Raw genomic sequence first — 17230 nt, 5'->3', positions numbered from 1 at the left:
ATTGGGGACCCATTTTTCTTAAGTGATTATCTTGTTTGTGTGGCCTACATTTAATGATTTTTATTTATTTTTTATTTTTTATAATATGGTAAACTACATAAGTAGTTTTTCTAGTTTAGTAAAAGTTAAAGAATCCATTTAATATAACACTTTAATATAACTTTAGTATATTGTTATGTTGATTATATTTGAATGTAATAAAATAATGTATTGTTTTCTTAGAAGGAAAAAAAATGAAGAGATATCTTTTTAGAATTAACAAATTAACAAACTATAAATAAACAATATTTGTATGCATATAGATGTGTACCTTATGCTTAGGGTGGTTTTAAAAAAAAACAAAAAAAATTGATATTTCATTTTTAACCCAAAGCTATTTGTTTTTCTACTTATAACACAAAAAGTTTTCATCTCTTGCAATTCAATCTTACAACTTTTGTACTTTCAACTTTGGTCCCCACACTTTTCATATTTCGCTGATTTTTCGTTTTAAATTTTGCGAGTTAACACGGCGTAACGTGTGTGTGGTTCAACGTTTTAACATTTCGTTTTACGCTTCGTACTAGATTTTGCGAGTTAACACGGCTCAACGTGCGTGTGTGGTTCAACGTTTTTACGTCGTCTATCTTTTTCCTGTTTGACAGGTTCGTTACAACGTGCGGGGTCCTAAATCGACTTAATTATTATTTTCTATGTTTTACGTTGCAATCTAATTTCTTTACATTAATACACCGTAACTTCAGTATTGATTGTCGCTGGCGATGATGTGGTATTGATACTATTCGACACGGTTTTATGCCCCGCCGCATGACGGCGGGTGATAAATCTAGTTGAATATTTAATTTAGATATACAACACCAACCTCATATGTTAGTAAACATTCATTTTTAAACTCAAAGAATACCAATATAAATTATATAAAATTACTAATCAAAATCATAGATACGTTCGTTATCTAACCTTGTGGTTAGTCAAATGCATTAAAAGTTAAAGATATAATTCAAAGTCTCTAATATGAGAAACATAACATTACAAAAATCACTAATCTTCTGAAGCGATAACATAACTTCCTTTCCTGTGAAACAATCTTTAACATAATCTTCGATATTCTCCTCGAAATGGTTTCATGTGTGTGGTTAGGCAACCAAGATAAAACCCTAATAGATAGCTACAACGTACCTTTAATTAGAGCAATCACTTGTTGTAAAAACAGAATTTGGTTTAGCGATAGTTGGGCCTAACTTATGAATTTCATCAGATATCTTGGTTCTATGGTTATAGACGAAACGTATTCCAAAATTTCTTTGATCATCAATAATAAGATTATATTTGTGTTGAAAAATAGGTTTACGCACTTGATTTATAAAACTCAAACATTTTAGAATATGCTCGTGTTGTATTTTGAAATTTTTCATTAATGCTTCCAATATTTCCTAGGACGTTTTTCTATTTTTGTATCAGCCATTAAACGTGTTTCTAAAACCACCAATCTTCCCTAATGATTTTGTAATGTGTTTTCAATCTTTTGTTGTTGATTGTTTATGTGTGTCTTTATTGTAGGTTTTGCGGTCACTGAAACTCTAAGGAACTGACAACTCTAATATCATTGTTAGCAAAAGAAAGAAAGAATTGTCAAATAGAGAACTTCTCAATTTTGCATACCTTCTCACACACCATCGTCTAAGTACAACTGTAGTTAGATGGGAATTTTCATTTAGTACTAATTAAGTTCTATTTCATAAATGGTCAGCAGTTGAACAACTTCCCTTCTCGTGAAACAACCGTCAACATAATATTCGATATTCTCCTCGAAATGGTTTCGCATGTGTGTGTGTTTAGGCAACCTAGATGAAACCCTAATAGATTGTTACAATGAACCTTTAATTGGAACAAATCACTTGTTGTAGAAACAAATCTTGGTTTATCGATAGTTTGGCCTAACTCAGGTATTACATCAAACATCTAGTAGGGCTATAGGAGAATCGTGTAATCCAATATTTTCTTCATCATCACTAATATGTTTAAATTTGTGTTGAGAAATAAATTTACCCACTTGCTTTAAAGAACTCAAAATTTTTTAGCATATGCTTGTGTTGTATTCTAAAACTTTTTGTTAATGCTTCGAATATTTCCTAGGGTTGTTTTCATATTTTTGAAGCATCCCTCAAACGTGTTTTTAAAACTGCCAATCTTTCCTCTTGATTTTGTAATGCACCTTTAATCTCATTCTGTTGGTTGTTTATGTTCGTCGTTATTGCAGGTTTTGCGGTCACCGAAGCTCCAAAAATCGATAACTCTAATATCATTGTTAGCAAAAGAAAGAGTATTGTCAAAAAGAGAACTTCTCAATTTTACATAGCTTCTCATACACCATCATCTCACTCAAGTACAACCATAATTAGTTGGGTATTTCCATTAAATACCATCTAAGTTCTATTTCATACAATCTGGCCCTTCTACTTATACTACACTGCCACATCATAACTTTTGTCACAATGAGTGTTTTTTTTTTATCAATTTCCTTTCATCATTGTTATTTTTGTGATTTGATACAATCATTTTCGACACACATGACATCCTTAGTTATACAATAACCATATCAATTACACAATCATAAGTTTAACTTCTATAACATAACCATGTAGAGAAATAAACGAAAACGGTTAGAGGACTTTCAATACAAACAACTCTAATTAAAGAATTACAAGAACCGTATAACACATGTATATATTATTTAACTATTATATGTAAGATGGTAACCCCATAGCGTATTACTATCTCTCTCTCACTTTATCATATTTCTCTATTCAAAGTTGTCTATGTATTGAAACCCCATTAACAATTATTATTATGTTTACTAAACCAAAATGACTACATAAATAGCTTATTGAGTAAATTACAAGTTTTGTCCTTTATGTTTGTCCCAAATTTCAGACGCTGTCCTTTATCTTTAAAATTGATGACTTTTGTCCTTAATGTTTGAAAATGTTGCACGTTATGTCCTTTATTGCAAACCCAGTTATAATTTTCAGTTAAATTAAATCATGTGCAGTGAACATGAGGGTAGAAATGTCATTTCACCTCCCACTTGTCTTTCCCCCTCTTTAGTATCCTGATGAAATCCCAATCCTTTCACCTTTATAAATTAGGGTCATCATCACCTAAACAAATCTTTCAATTTTGAAACCAAAAACCTAACCGTTCCTATTTCAATATAGCCAGAATTCCTAACAAGATGGGCAAGCCATCATTTGTCCCGTTGTATATAGCCAGATCTTCTACTGTAAACAATCTCTGGCAGATAAATTTATAAAAACTAGGTTTTTTCACAATCACCGCGTTGCGACGAACTTATTTTGTTATTTAGTCTGTGTTTACATGTGTTTTGAAATCACTACGAGGGCATTGCGCACGAAACTGCTGACAAGAATAAAAAGAATATATAGAAAAAAAACACTAAAAGATAACCGAAAGAAAATGAACCAAAAAATTTGTATGGTAATGATTTTGTTCGTATGAAACCCGTGGTCAGAGATAAGCAAATGGTATTGAGTACCGGTAATGAATTTCCCGAACCGAAAGATCTTAAGTACAAATTTAGTACCGACTTTTGGCGCCTATCAGTTTTTACCTTCATATACCGGTACCGTAACCGGTATTTTCGGTATCGTTATCCGTTGGCACCGAGCTCATCCCTACCCCTGAAACTGAAAAAAAGAAATCATTAAAAGTTGAAGAAAATCAAAAAAAAAAAAAAGTTGCACGATACCGTTGTTGTTCGTACGGTACCCATGATCAGAGATGAGCAAATGGTACCGGGTAGAAGTACCGAATTTCCTGAACTAAAAGATTTTCAAAATCATTTTGGTACTGATTTTTGGGGTTTTCTGTACAAGGCTGGTGCCAGTTTTTCTCTTCGTGTATCGATAACTGTACCAGGCTGGTGCCGGTTTTTTACTTTCATGTACCGATAACGAACCAGATCATACATGTATTTTCGATACAAGTAACGGTTCACACAAAACTTATTCAACTTAAAAAGTAAGGAAATAATATATACTGTAATATTAAAAAAATGTACTGTTCAAAACGTTGGAAATTTAATATAAGGATAATAATGTAGTAAGTAAATCAATAAACTCAAACCACTATTTAAAAAATCTGGTTAAGTATTCCTCCTCAATAATCACAAAGAGAATTGACAAATAAACAGGCTTAACTTGAAATATGGTTAAAAAATGAATGAATGAAAGTGAAATTACAAATACATACAAAGGATGACGGTAATGGTGATGCAGGATGAGGATACGTGAGTGGGTATAATGCGAAAAATAGAGAAATCAGAGCGATCGTAATGGCGATTCCAACGAAAGGGGAAACCCCCATTTTTCTTCTAGGGTTTGAAGCTTTTAGAGGTTTAACACTACCCCTAAAGTTGAATGTTTTTTATCAGATCGTATTAAGACAAATCGGATTTCAGGTTTGCTAGGTGTAAGTTTGCGAGGTTATCAACCAACAACGTTGAACAGATGGATTGAACTAGGTGATGATGAACCCTAATTTGCAAAGGTGAAAGGATTGGGATGTTATCAGGATATTAAATAAGGGGGAAAGACAAGTGGGAGATGAAATGACATTTCTACCCTAATGTGCATTGCACATGCCTTAATTTAACTGAAAATTATAACTGGATTTGCTAGAAAGGATATAACGTGTAACATTTTCAAACACTAAGTACAAAAGTCATCAATTTTAAAGATAAAGGACATCGCCTGAAATTTGAGACAAACATAAAGAACAAAACTTGTAATTTACTCTAGCTTATTTGAATACAAAATTTAATTATTTATTGTTATTATGTTACAAGTTACAACTAAAGTCCTCTTAACTTGAAATCGGATCCCCTTTATAATCCATGCTTTGTCTCACTTTCTTTATGAACACTTCACATCTCTGGCAAATTCATTTTGCTTCACTTTCATCATCGTGTATTTCATCTTCAGCTTCACAAGTTGCTACAAGATCATGTTCATCATCACAAGTTATGTTTCTGGATCTTCGTTTCGATGATGACGATGATCATCAACACCCACCGACATCCCATATATGTCTTATGAGTGCATGTAAATATAAATATAAATTTGGGCATGTATTTGTGATTTATTTTCTCACTAAAAAATCTATGCTGTTTAATTGAATACTAGTTTTTTCTACGTTACGCGTTGCGGCGAAACCGAGCAAATGATAATGTAACACGTATGTGTTTTGAATATAAAACATGTTGTTTAGAAAACCAAACCATGAGAACGGCTTAGTTTATCATCGTACCGTTTCATGATACAAAATAAATACTTTATTTTGAGTACAACTTCATTTTTAACCAAACTTATAATGGAATGTCAAGTAAAAAATCAAGCACAACTACGTATTTAAATTTTTAGAAAAAGTTATAAACGTATTTTATTAAAGAAGACCAATATAAATTATATAAAATTACTAATCAAAATCATAGATACGTTCGTTATCTAACCTTGTGCTTAGTCAAATGCATTAAAAGTTAAAGATATAATTCGAAGTCTCTAATATGAGAAACATAACATTACAAAAATCACTAATCTTCTGAAGCGATAACATAATTTCCTTTCCTGTGAAACAATCTTTAACATAATCTTTGATATTCTTCTCGAAATGGTTTCATGTGTGTAGTTAGGCAACCAAGATAAAACCCTAATAGATAGCTACAACGTACCTTTAATTAGAGCAATCACTTGTTGTAAAAACAGAATTTGGTTTAGCGATAGTTGGACCTAACTTATGAATTTCATCAAATATCTTGGTTCTATGGTTATAGACGAATCGTATTCCAAAATTTCTTTGATCATCACTAATAAGATTATATTTGTGTTGAAAAATAGGTTTACTCACTTGATTTATAAAACTCAAACATTTTAGCATATGCTCATGTTGTATTTTGAAATTTTTCATTAATGCTTCCAATATTTTCTAGGACATTTTTTCTATTTTTGTATCAGCCCTTAAACGTGTTTCTAAAACCACCAATCTTCCCTAATGATTTTGTAATGTATTTTCAATCTTTTGTTGTTGATTTATGTGGGTCTTTATTGTAGGTTTTGCGGTCACTGAAGCTCTAAGGAACCGATAACTCTAATGTTGTTGTTAGCAAACGAAAGAAAGAATTATCAAAGAGAGAACTTCTCAATTTTGCATAGCCTCTCACACACCATCGTCTAAGTACAAGTGTAGTTAGATGGGAATTTTCATTTAGTACTAATTAAGTTCTATTTCATAAATGGTCAGCAGTTGAACAACTTCCCTTCTCGTGAAACAACCGTCAACATAATATTCAATATTCTCCTCGAAATGGTTTCGCATGTGTGTGTTTATGCAAAGATGAAACCCTAATAGATTGTTACAATGAACCTTTAATTGGAACAAATCGCTTGTTGTAGAAACAAATCTTGGTTTATCGATAGTTTGGCCTAACTCAGGTATTACATCAAACATCTTGGTAGGGTTATAGGAGAATCGTGTAATCCAATATTTTCTTCATCATCACTAATATGTTTAAATTTGTGTTGAGAAATAAATTTACCCACTTGCTTTAAAGAACTCAAATTTTTTCAGCATATGCTCGTGTTGTATTCTAAAACTTTTTGTTAATGCTTCGAATATTTCCTAGGGTTGTTTTTTGTATTTTTGAAGCAGCCCTCAAACGTGTTTCTAAAACTGCCAATCTTTCTTCTTGATTTTGTAATGCACCTTTAATCTCATTTTGTTGGTTGTTTATGTTCGTCGTTGTTGTAGGTTTTGCGGTCACCGAAGCTCCAAAAAATCGGTAACTCTAATATCATTGTTAGCAAAAGAAAGAAAGTATTGTCAGAAAGAGAACTTCTCAATTTTGCATAGCTTCTCATACACCATCATCTCACTCAAGTACAACCATAATTAGTTGGGTATTTCCATTAAATACTATCTAAGTTCTATTCCATACAATCTGGCCCTTCTACTTATACTACACTGCCACATCATAACTTTTGTCACAATGAGTGTTTTTATTTTTTTTAATCAATTTCCTTTCATCATTGTTATTTTTGTGATTTGATACAATCATTTTCGACACACATGACATCCTTAGTTATACAATAACCATATCAATTACACAATCATAAGTTTAACTTCTATAACATAACCATGTAGAGAAATAAACGAAAACGGTTAGAGGACTTTCAATACAAACAACTCTAATTAAAGAACTACAAGAATCGTATAACACATGTATATATTATTTAACTATTATATGTAAGATGGTAACCCCATAGCGTATTACTATCTCTTTCTCACTTTATCATATTTCTCTATTCAAAGTTGTCTATGTATTGAAGCCCCATTAACAATTATTATTATGTTTACTAAACCCAAATGACTACATAAATAGCTTATTGAGTAAATTACAAGTTTTGTCCTTTATGTTTGTCCCAAATTTCAGACGCTGTCCTTTATCTTTAAAATTGATGACTTTTGTCCTTAATGTTTGAAAATGTTGCACGTTATGTCCTTTTTTGCAAACCCAGTTATAATTTTCAGTTAAATTAAATCATGTGCAGTGAACATGAGGGTAGAAATGTCATTTCACCTCCCACTTGTCTTTCCCCCTCTTTAGTATCCTGATGAAATCCCAATCCTTTCACCTTTGTAAATTAGGGTCATCATCACCTAAACAAATCTTTCAATTTTGAAACCAAAAACCTAACCGTTCCTATTTCAATATAGCCAGAATTCCTAACAAGATGGGCAAGCCATCATTTGTCCCGTTGTATATAGCCAGATCTTCTACTGTAAACAATCTCTGGCAGATAAATTTATAAAAACTAGGTTTTTTCACAATCACCGCGTTGCGGCGAACTTATTTTGTTATTTAGTCTGTGTTTACATGTGTTTTGAAATCACTACGAGGGCATTGCGCACGAAACTGCTGACAAGAATAAAAAGAATATATAGAAAAAAAACACTAAAAGATAACCGAAAGAAAATGAACCAAAAAATTTGTATGGTAATGATTTTGTTCGTATGAAACCCGTGGTCAGAGATAAGCAAATGGTATTGAGTACCGGTAATGAATTTCCCGAACCGAAAGATCTTAAGTACAAATTCAGTACCGACTTTTGGCGCCTACCAGTTTTTACCTTCATATACCGGTACCGTAACCGGTATTTTCGGTATCGTTATCGGTTGGCACCGAGCTCATCCCTACCCCTGAAACTGAAAAAAAGAAATCATTAAAAGTTGAAGAAAATCAAAAAAAAAAAGTTGCACGATACCGTTGTTGTTCGTACGGTACCCATGATCAGAGATGAGCAAATGGTACCGGGTAGAAGTACCGAATTTCCTGAACTAAAAGATTTTCAAAATCATTTTGGTACTGATTTTTGGGGTTTTCTGTACAAGGCTGGTGCCAGTTTTTCTCTTCGTGTATCGATAACTGTACCAGGCTGGTGCCGGTTTTTTACTTTCATGTACCGATAACGAACCGGATCACACATGTATTTTCGATACAAGTAACGGTTCACACAAAACTTATTCAACTTAAAAAGTAAGGAAATAATATATACTGTAATATTAAAAAAAATGTACTGTTCAAAACGTTGGAAATTTAATATAAGGATAATAATGTAGTAAGTAAATCAATAAACTCAAACCACTATTTAAAAAATCTGGTTAAGTATTCCTCCTCAATAATCACAAAGAGAATTGACAAATAAACAGGCTTAACTTGAAATATGGTTAAAAAATGAATGAATGAAAGTGAAATTACAAATACATACAAAGGATGACGGTGATGGTGATGCAGGATGAGGATACGTGAGTGGGTATAATGCGAAAAATAGAGAAATCAGAGCGATCGTAATGGCGATTCCAACGAAAGGGGAAACCCCCATTTTTCTTCTAGGGTTTGAAGCTTTTAGAGGTTTAACACTACCCCTAAAGTTGAATGTTTTTTATCAGATCGTATTAAGACAAATCGGATTTCAGGTTTGCTAGGTGTAAGTTTGCGAGGTTAGCAACCAACAACGTTGAACAGATGGATTGAACTAGGTGATGATGAACCCTAATTTGCAAAGGTGAAAGGATTGGGATGTTATCAGGATATTAAATAAGGGGGAAAGACAAGTGGGAGATGAAATGACATTTCTACCCTAATGTGCATTGCACATGCCTTCATTTAACTGAAAATTATAACTGGATTTGCTATAAAGGATATAACATGTAACATTTTCAAACACTAAGTACAAAAGTCATCAATTTTAAAGATAAAGGACATCGCCTGAAATTTGAGACAAACATAAAGAACAAAACTTGTAATTTACTCTAGCTTATTTGAATACAAAATTTAATTATTTATTGTTATTATGTTACAAGTTACAACTAAAGTCCTCTTAACTTGAAATCGGATCCCCTTTATAACCCATGCTTTGTCTCACTTTCTTTATGAACACTTCACATTTCTGGCAAATTCATTTTGCTTCACTTTCATCATCGTGTATTTCATCTTCAGCTTCACAAGTTGCTACAAGATCATGTTCATCATCACAAGTTCTGTTTCTGGATCTTCGTTTCTATGATGACGATGATCATCAACACCCACCGACATCCCATGTATGTCTTATGAGTGCATGTAAATATAAATATAAATTTGGGCATGTATTTGTGATTTATTTTCTCACTAAAAAACTCTATGCTGTTTAATTGAATACTAGTTTTTTCTACGTCACGCGTTGCGGCGAAACCGAGCAAATGATAATGTAACACGTATGTGTTTTAAATATAAAACATGTTGTTTAGAAAACCAAACCATGAGAACGGCTTAGTTTATCATCGTACCGTTTCATGATACAAAATAAATACTTTATTTTGAGTACAACTTCATTTTTAACAAAACTTATAATGGAATGTCAAGTAAAAAATCAAGCACAACTACGTACTTAAAATTTTTAGAAAAAGTTATAAACGTATTTTATTAAAGAAGACCAATATAAATTATATAAAATTACTAATCAAAATCATAGATACGTTCATTATCTAACCTTGTGCTTAGTCAAATGCATTAAAAGTTAAAGATATAATTCGAAGTCTCTAATATGAGAAACATAACATTACAAAAATCACTAATCTTCTGAAGCGATAACATAATTTCCTTTCCTGTGAAACAATCTTTAACATAATCTTTGATATTCTTCTCGAAATGGTTTCATGTGTGTAGTTAGGCAACCAGGATAAAACCCTAATAGATAGCTACAACGTACCTTTAATTAGAGCAATCACTTGTTGTAAAAACAGAATTTGGTTCAGCGATAGTTGGACCTAACTTATGAATTTCATCAAATATCTTGGTTCTATGGTTATAGACGAATCGTATTCCAAAATTTCTTTGATCATCACTAATAAGATTATATTTGTGTTGAAAAATAGGTTTACTCACTTGATTTATAAAACTCAAACATTTTAGCATATGCTCACGTTGTATTTTGAAATTTTTCATTAATGCTTCCAATATTTTCTAGGACATTTTTTCTATTTTTGTATCAGCCGTTAAACGTGTTTCTAAAACCACCAATCTTCCCTAATGATTTTGTAATGTATTTTCAATCTTTTGTTGTTGATTTATGTGGGTCTTTATTGTAGGTTTTGCGGTCACTGAAGCTCTAAGGAACCGATAACTCTAATATTGTTGTTAGCAAAAGAAAGAAAGAATTATCAAATGGAGAACTTCTCAATTTTGCATAGCCTCTCACACACCATCGTCTAAGTACAAGTGTAGTTAGATGGGAATTTTCATTTAGTACTAATTAAGTTCTATTTCATAAATGGTCAACAGTTGAACAACTTCCCTTCTCGTGAAACAACCGTCAACATAATATTCAATATTCTCCTCGAAATGGTTTCGCATGTGTGTGTTTATGCAAAGATGAAACCCTAATAGATTGTTACAATGAACCTTTAATTGGAACAAATCGCTTGTTGTAGAAACAAATCTTGGTTTATCGATAGTTTGGCCTAACTCAGATATTACATCAAACATCTTGGTAGGGTTATAGGAGAATCGTGTAATCCAATATTTTCTTCATCATCACTAATATGTTTAAATTTGTGTTGAGAAATAAATTTACCCACTTGCTTTAAGAAACTCAAATTTTTTTAGCATATGCTCGTGTTGTATTCTAAAACTTTTTGTTAATGCTTCGAATATTTCCTAGGGTTGTTTTTTGTATTTTTGAAGCAGCCCTCAAACGTGTTTCTAAAACTGCCAATCTTTCCTCTTGATTTTGTAATGCACCTTTAATCTCATTTTGTTGGTTGTTTATGTTCGTCGTTGTTGTAGGTTTTGCGGTCACCGAAGCTCCAAAAAATCGGTAACTCTAATATCATTGTTAGCAAAAGAAAGAAAGTATTGTCAAAAAGAGAACTTCTCAATTTTGCATAGCTTCTCATACACCATCATCTCACTCAAGTACAACCATAATTAGTTGGGTATTTCCATTAAATACTATCTAAGTTCTATTCCATACAATCTGGCCCTTCTACTTATACTACACTGCCACATCATAACTTTTGTCACAATGAGTGCTTTCATTTTTTTTATCAATTTCCTTCATCATTGTTATTTTTGTGATTTGATACAATTATTTTCGACACACATAACATCCTTAGTTATACAATTACCATAACAATTACACAATCATAAATTTAACTTCTATAACATAACCACGTAGAGAAATAAACGAAAACGGTTAGAGGACTTTCAATACAAACAACTCTAAGTAAAGAATTACAAGAAGCGTATAACACATGTATATATTATTTTAACTATTATATGTAAGATGGTAACCCCATAGCGTATTACTATCTCTCTCTCACTTTATCACATTTCTCTATTCAAAGTTGTCTATGTATTGAAGCCCCATTAACAATTATTATTATGTTTACTAAACCAAAATGACTACATAAATAGCTTATTTGAGTACAATATTAAATTATTTATTGTTATTATGTTACAACTAAAGTCCTCTTAACTTGAAATCGGATCCCCTTCATAACCCATGCTTTCACTTTTTTTATGAACACTTCACATTTCTGGCAAATTCATTTGCTTCACTTTCATCATCGTGTATTTCATCTTCAGCTTCACAAGTTGCTACAAGATCATGTTCATCATCACCAGTTCTGTTTCTGGATCATCGTTTCGATGATGACGATGATCATCAATACCCACCGACATCCCATGTATGTCTTATGAGTGCATGTAAATATAAATTTGGGCATGTATTTGTGATTTATTTTCTCACTAAAAAATCTATGCTGTTTAATTGAATATTGATTATATAAAATACTAAGAAATCAAATAAATAGTTAGTAATATGGATGATCATGTGTATTTTCATGTTGTGATTTTGTCATTAGTTGTAACAAATTATAGATTTTGTCTTAACTATTAATCACATCGCAACATGTTTACGCACAGTGTTAGAGAATACGTAGTACGGCAAACAGCAAGCCAAAATTTTCATTTCTTAAACTTAAGAGGTGTTTGTTTTTTCTTCAAACATCTTCAAGCATCTTCAAGGGAGCTGATGTCTACAGGCGCACAGACGTTTCCCTTGAAGACTGTTTGTTTTTTTTCTTTTAAACAGATCTGAAAATGGCTTTTAATCTTCAGCTTAGAAAAAAAAAGCTAACCCCCCCTCCTTTAAACATCTTCACAAGTTCTGAACTCAAAAACCCTCCTGTTCATCATCATCTTTACCATGTTTCCCCCAAATCAAAATCCCCATTGAAAAACAACAACAACCTCACAACAATAATAACCACCACCACTACCGTAAGAATAACTCCTGTTCATCATCATCTTCACCTCAGCCGGCCACCACCATCGTCACGGCTGCCATCAACCTTCAACATCATCATCGATCATCCTCATCTGCGATCTCTCTCTCTCTTCAATCTCTCTCTCTCTTCGATCTCTCCCTTTGTTCTAAATCATAGATTCTTCCCAGAATCATCGATTCTTCTCAAATGGGTTTCTCTAAATTCCCTTTCTTTCTCATCCAAATCCTCTAAAAATCAAATCTTGACTTCAATTTCATCATACCCACCAAGAATGACAGTCAAAATCGATTCAATATCTTGTGTTTCCACATTTTTTATCTTCTTCGTTTCACCCCACAAAAACTCCACAGGTATGATTCTTTAATAATTCCAACAATACCCTCTTTGATTTCTTTTATTTGTAATGTTTATATGCAACTTAATTCAGATAAGTTTGTGTTGTTTTTGAATTTTAGGTTTAGTTTTTAATTCTTGTGGATATGGAAAATAAAACAAAGTTCATGTTTGTACAGACGATATCAATTTATAAAAACAAACAGTCTTATATTTTCAGCTTGAAGAGCTTCAGACCACATCTTCAGTTGCAGACATGAAAACAGATGAAATCAGCTTGCAGACAATTTATGTCTGCAAAAACAAACAGCACCAAGTATTAAAGGTATAATATAAGCGAATAGAGTTAGGTTCTGATACAAATGAGTTTTAACATATAAATTGAGCTTAACATTAGAGGTGAAGGAGATTTTTTTTTGAAATTCTTTTCCATCTTGTCAAGCACGTATTTTAATCGTAGAATTAAAAAAAAACAAAAAAAAAAATCGTGTTTTTACACTACTTAAGTATCAATTTATAAATAAAACAAAGTTCATGTTTGTACAGACAGTATCAATTTATAAAAACAAACAGTCTTATATTTTCAGCTTGAAGAGCTTCAGACTACATCTTCAGTTGCAGACATGAAAACAGATGAAATCAGCTTGCAGACAATTTATGTCTGCAAAAACAAACAGCACCAAGTATTAAAGGTATAATATAAGCAAATAGAGTTAGGTTCTGATACAAATGAGTTTTAACATATAAATTGAGCTTAACATTAGAGGTGAAGGAGATTTTTTTTTTTTGAAATTCTTTTCCATCTTGTCAAGCACGCATTTTAGTCGTAGAATTTAAAAAAAACAAAAAAAAAATCGTGTTTTTACACTAGTAGAGTAATTATGCAATTACTCTACCAGAGTAAATATACGATTTTTTTTTTGTATTTTGCAATTAAATATCATACTTAAGTAGATGGAAAAAAATCAAAAAAAAAAAAAACTTAATTCACTTCCCATTAGTGGCGGATCTTGCCCGTTGAACGTGCCAGGGCCGAAAGACACGGGCACTAAAAAAAGCCCGGGCAAGCCCGGACCAAACATAGTATATATAAAAATTTTCGATCGAAATGCGGAAAATTAGCACTACGGCCGAAAAACTTGCCTGAGCCGTGGCTCTGTCACAACCCTTATAAGAACCACCCCTGCTTCCCATGTTAAAGTCATTTTGTATGTTGAGAACCTATTTTATTTGTTCCTTACACAAAACATAGCTGAGTACTTATTGCCGTTTCATATAAAAGTACTAGAATTTTCTTCAAACTAATTTAAAAGTAATAATATTTTGTTAAAGATACATAAAACACCAATGTATTTTACGTTGGTGTTCTATATCAACTTAATTGCCACATTTAATAAAGTTAACTTATTTTCTTCATTTTGTATTAAACATGACAAATGTTTTCACTACGCTGGGTGTTATATAATCCATCAAATATAACATGATATTCTAATTAAAAATTTAGTGACAAATTTGGTATAATAAAATTATGAAAATAAAATACACACACTGAGAAATACTTTTGTTATCTTATAACCAGTCCAGAGGTAAATAAATTTTAGTTTTTCCTGAATGGAAGGAAATCTGACACTTTGAAAATGGAGAGCAACAATATTTGTTATTTGGACCCCTCCAACTAATGGACTTATTTGAACCCCAACTTGACCCCAACTAAAATGAGTGGGTCCACTTTTGTGATATATATATATTTTTTGAACGGTAAATTTGGATCACTGACGAACCACTATAGTATCATCGTGACACTAGCAACACCACTTGATCATATCCATTTCCACTAGGCATAATGCCTATACACTAATTCAGGAGGAAATCCAATAAATATGGGAAAAACTCCCGTTGTAGGAATCGACCCAGGACCTAGTAGTCCTAAAGTCTTATCTCACCTCCAAGATGCCACTAGAATATAAAGCTATGTGCTCCACTTTTGTGATAACCAAGATGGATGGAAACAAATATAATCATTGAATTCTAAATATTTGTACGAAACTTAGAATGAAACCGATGATCTATAATAGAATTATCAAAGCATGAATTTGAAAGGCGCCCATGTGGCACGCCCGCAGCCCCAGGGGGGATTATCAAAGCGATGAATCTGAACAAGCATTGCGGCGTTTTTTGAGACCAACGGGGGGGGGGGGTTGTGTATTTATCTGTTAATCCAGTTTATAATGGATTATCAAAGCGATGAATCTGAACAAGCATTGCATTGCAGCGGTTTTTTGAGATCAAGGGCACCCATGTGGCATGCCGGGGGGGGGGGGGGAGTGGTTGTGTATATATCTGTTAATTAAGTTTTAGTTAATCAATTTGTATACTATTATCAATTTTTTTAAACAAACAGATAAAAATATTAAATATAATGTTGCTTATCTGTTTGTATACTATTATCTAACATAATGTTGCCTAATTTAAGTACTAACTAGTATTTTGTCCACCGCGCGTTGCGGCGGCGACACGGGTGGAAACGTGTAGCAAGACAATACATGATTCGTAAAATGAAATGTATCAAAAGACAATTACAAAAAAGTGGAAAAAATTACAAAAAAGTGTAAAACATAAAGGTGGATACGAAGTGTAAAACACAATGCCTAAGACATTCGTAAAACGCAATGCAATGGCATTTGCAAAAATATGAGTAATAGTCTAGGAGTTACAGTTGCAATATATAAAGTTGAGCTTGTGTAAAAAATGAAGTAATAGTCTAAGGGGTAAAAAAACAAAGTGTAAAAGTAGGGGGGTGGTGGCGAAAAGGCGTAAAAGATGAGTGAATGATGGTGGAAATGTAAAAGTAGAGGTGTGGTGACATAAATGTGTAAAAGCTAAGGGGATGATGGTAGAAAACCAAAGTAGAGGGGTGGTGTTGGCCAAGTTAAAAGATCATGGTGTGGTTATGGAAATTTAAAGTAAATGGAGTAGTAGTGACAAAGTGTGAAATTTAGGGTGTGGGTGGAGTAAAAACCTCCGACTTTGTGCTTTTAAGCTATATGATAATGTGTTTAAAACTAAAAAACAAAAATCAATTAAAAACTCAAGACAATATTTCATTTGTACAAGCAAATATATTAACTAATTGCCAATGATCTCTAGATCAATAGGTGGAGGGCTTGCATTTCTCTTAAGAGATGCAGGTTCAACTTCCACTTGGTGCAGAGTGAGGTATTAGTGGGCAATGATAGGAGACCCAGGGAAACCTGGGTTGGATCCTTGAGCCAAACGGGTTTTACCGGTAATTTCACCGTCGTGCCTACGGGCGGGTGAGTTACCGGGTTTTCCCCAGAATTGGTGGTGGACTCGGGTTACTCTCGGAGTACTCCGTTTGTCCAGTGGGTGCCCCAGGAGTACTCGGAATTGATTCTGTTGGCCGTTCAAAAAAATATATTAACTAACGCTTGTGTTCTAGAAAATATTTTAACTTCCCTAGAGAGTAAATTACGATTTTGGCCCCTGTGGTTATCTCACTTTTACCTTTTAGCCTAAAAAAGAATTTTTTAACATCTGTGTCCCCAACGTCTTTTTTTCTAACCCTTTTGGCCCCTAACACTAACCCCATCCATTAAATGTTAGGGGGCAAAAGGGTTAGAAAAAAGACGTTAGGGGTCAAAAGGGTTAGTAAAAAAGACGCTCGGGGCTCAGATGTTAATTTTGTTTTTTTGGCTAAAAGGTAAAAGTGATATAACCACATAGGCCAAAATTGTAATTTATAACTCTAAAGATAAACTTAAAGGGTAAGAGTGAACTATCAAAACAAGCTAAGGAAGAAGATGATGATGAAAATAAGACATGGGTACATACCAAAAATAGTAAAAGTATCAAAACAAACTATTGAAGAATATAATGATAAAAATAAGCGGTCTGATTATGAAAACATTATGGTCGTGACAACATATATCAATCAGACCATAATCAAGGTACCAACTTAACTTACCGCTATTTT

The sequence above is a fragment of the Helianthus annuus genome, chromosome 11 (genome assembly GCF_002127325.2).
Source record: "Helianthus annuus cultivar XRQ/B chromosome 11, HanXRQr2.0-SUNRISE, whole genome shotgun sequence".
In the NCBI taxonomy this organism is placed as follows: domain Eukaryota; kingdom Viridiplantae; phylum Streptophyta; class Magnoliopsida; order Asterales; family Asteraceae; genus Helianthus; species Helianthus annuus.
Note: the sequence above shows the minus strand (reverse complement) of the source record.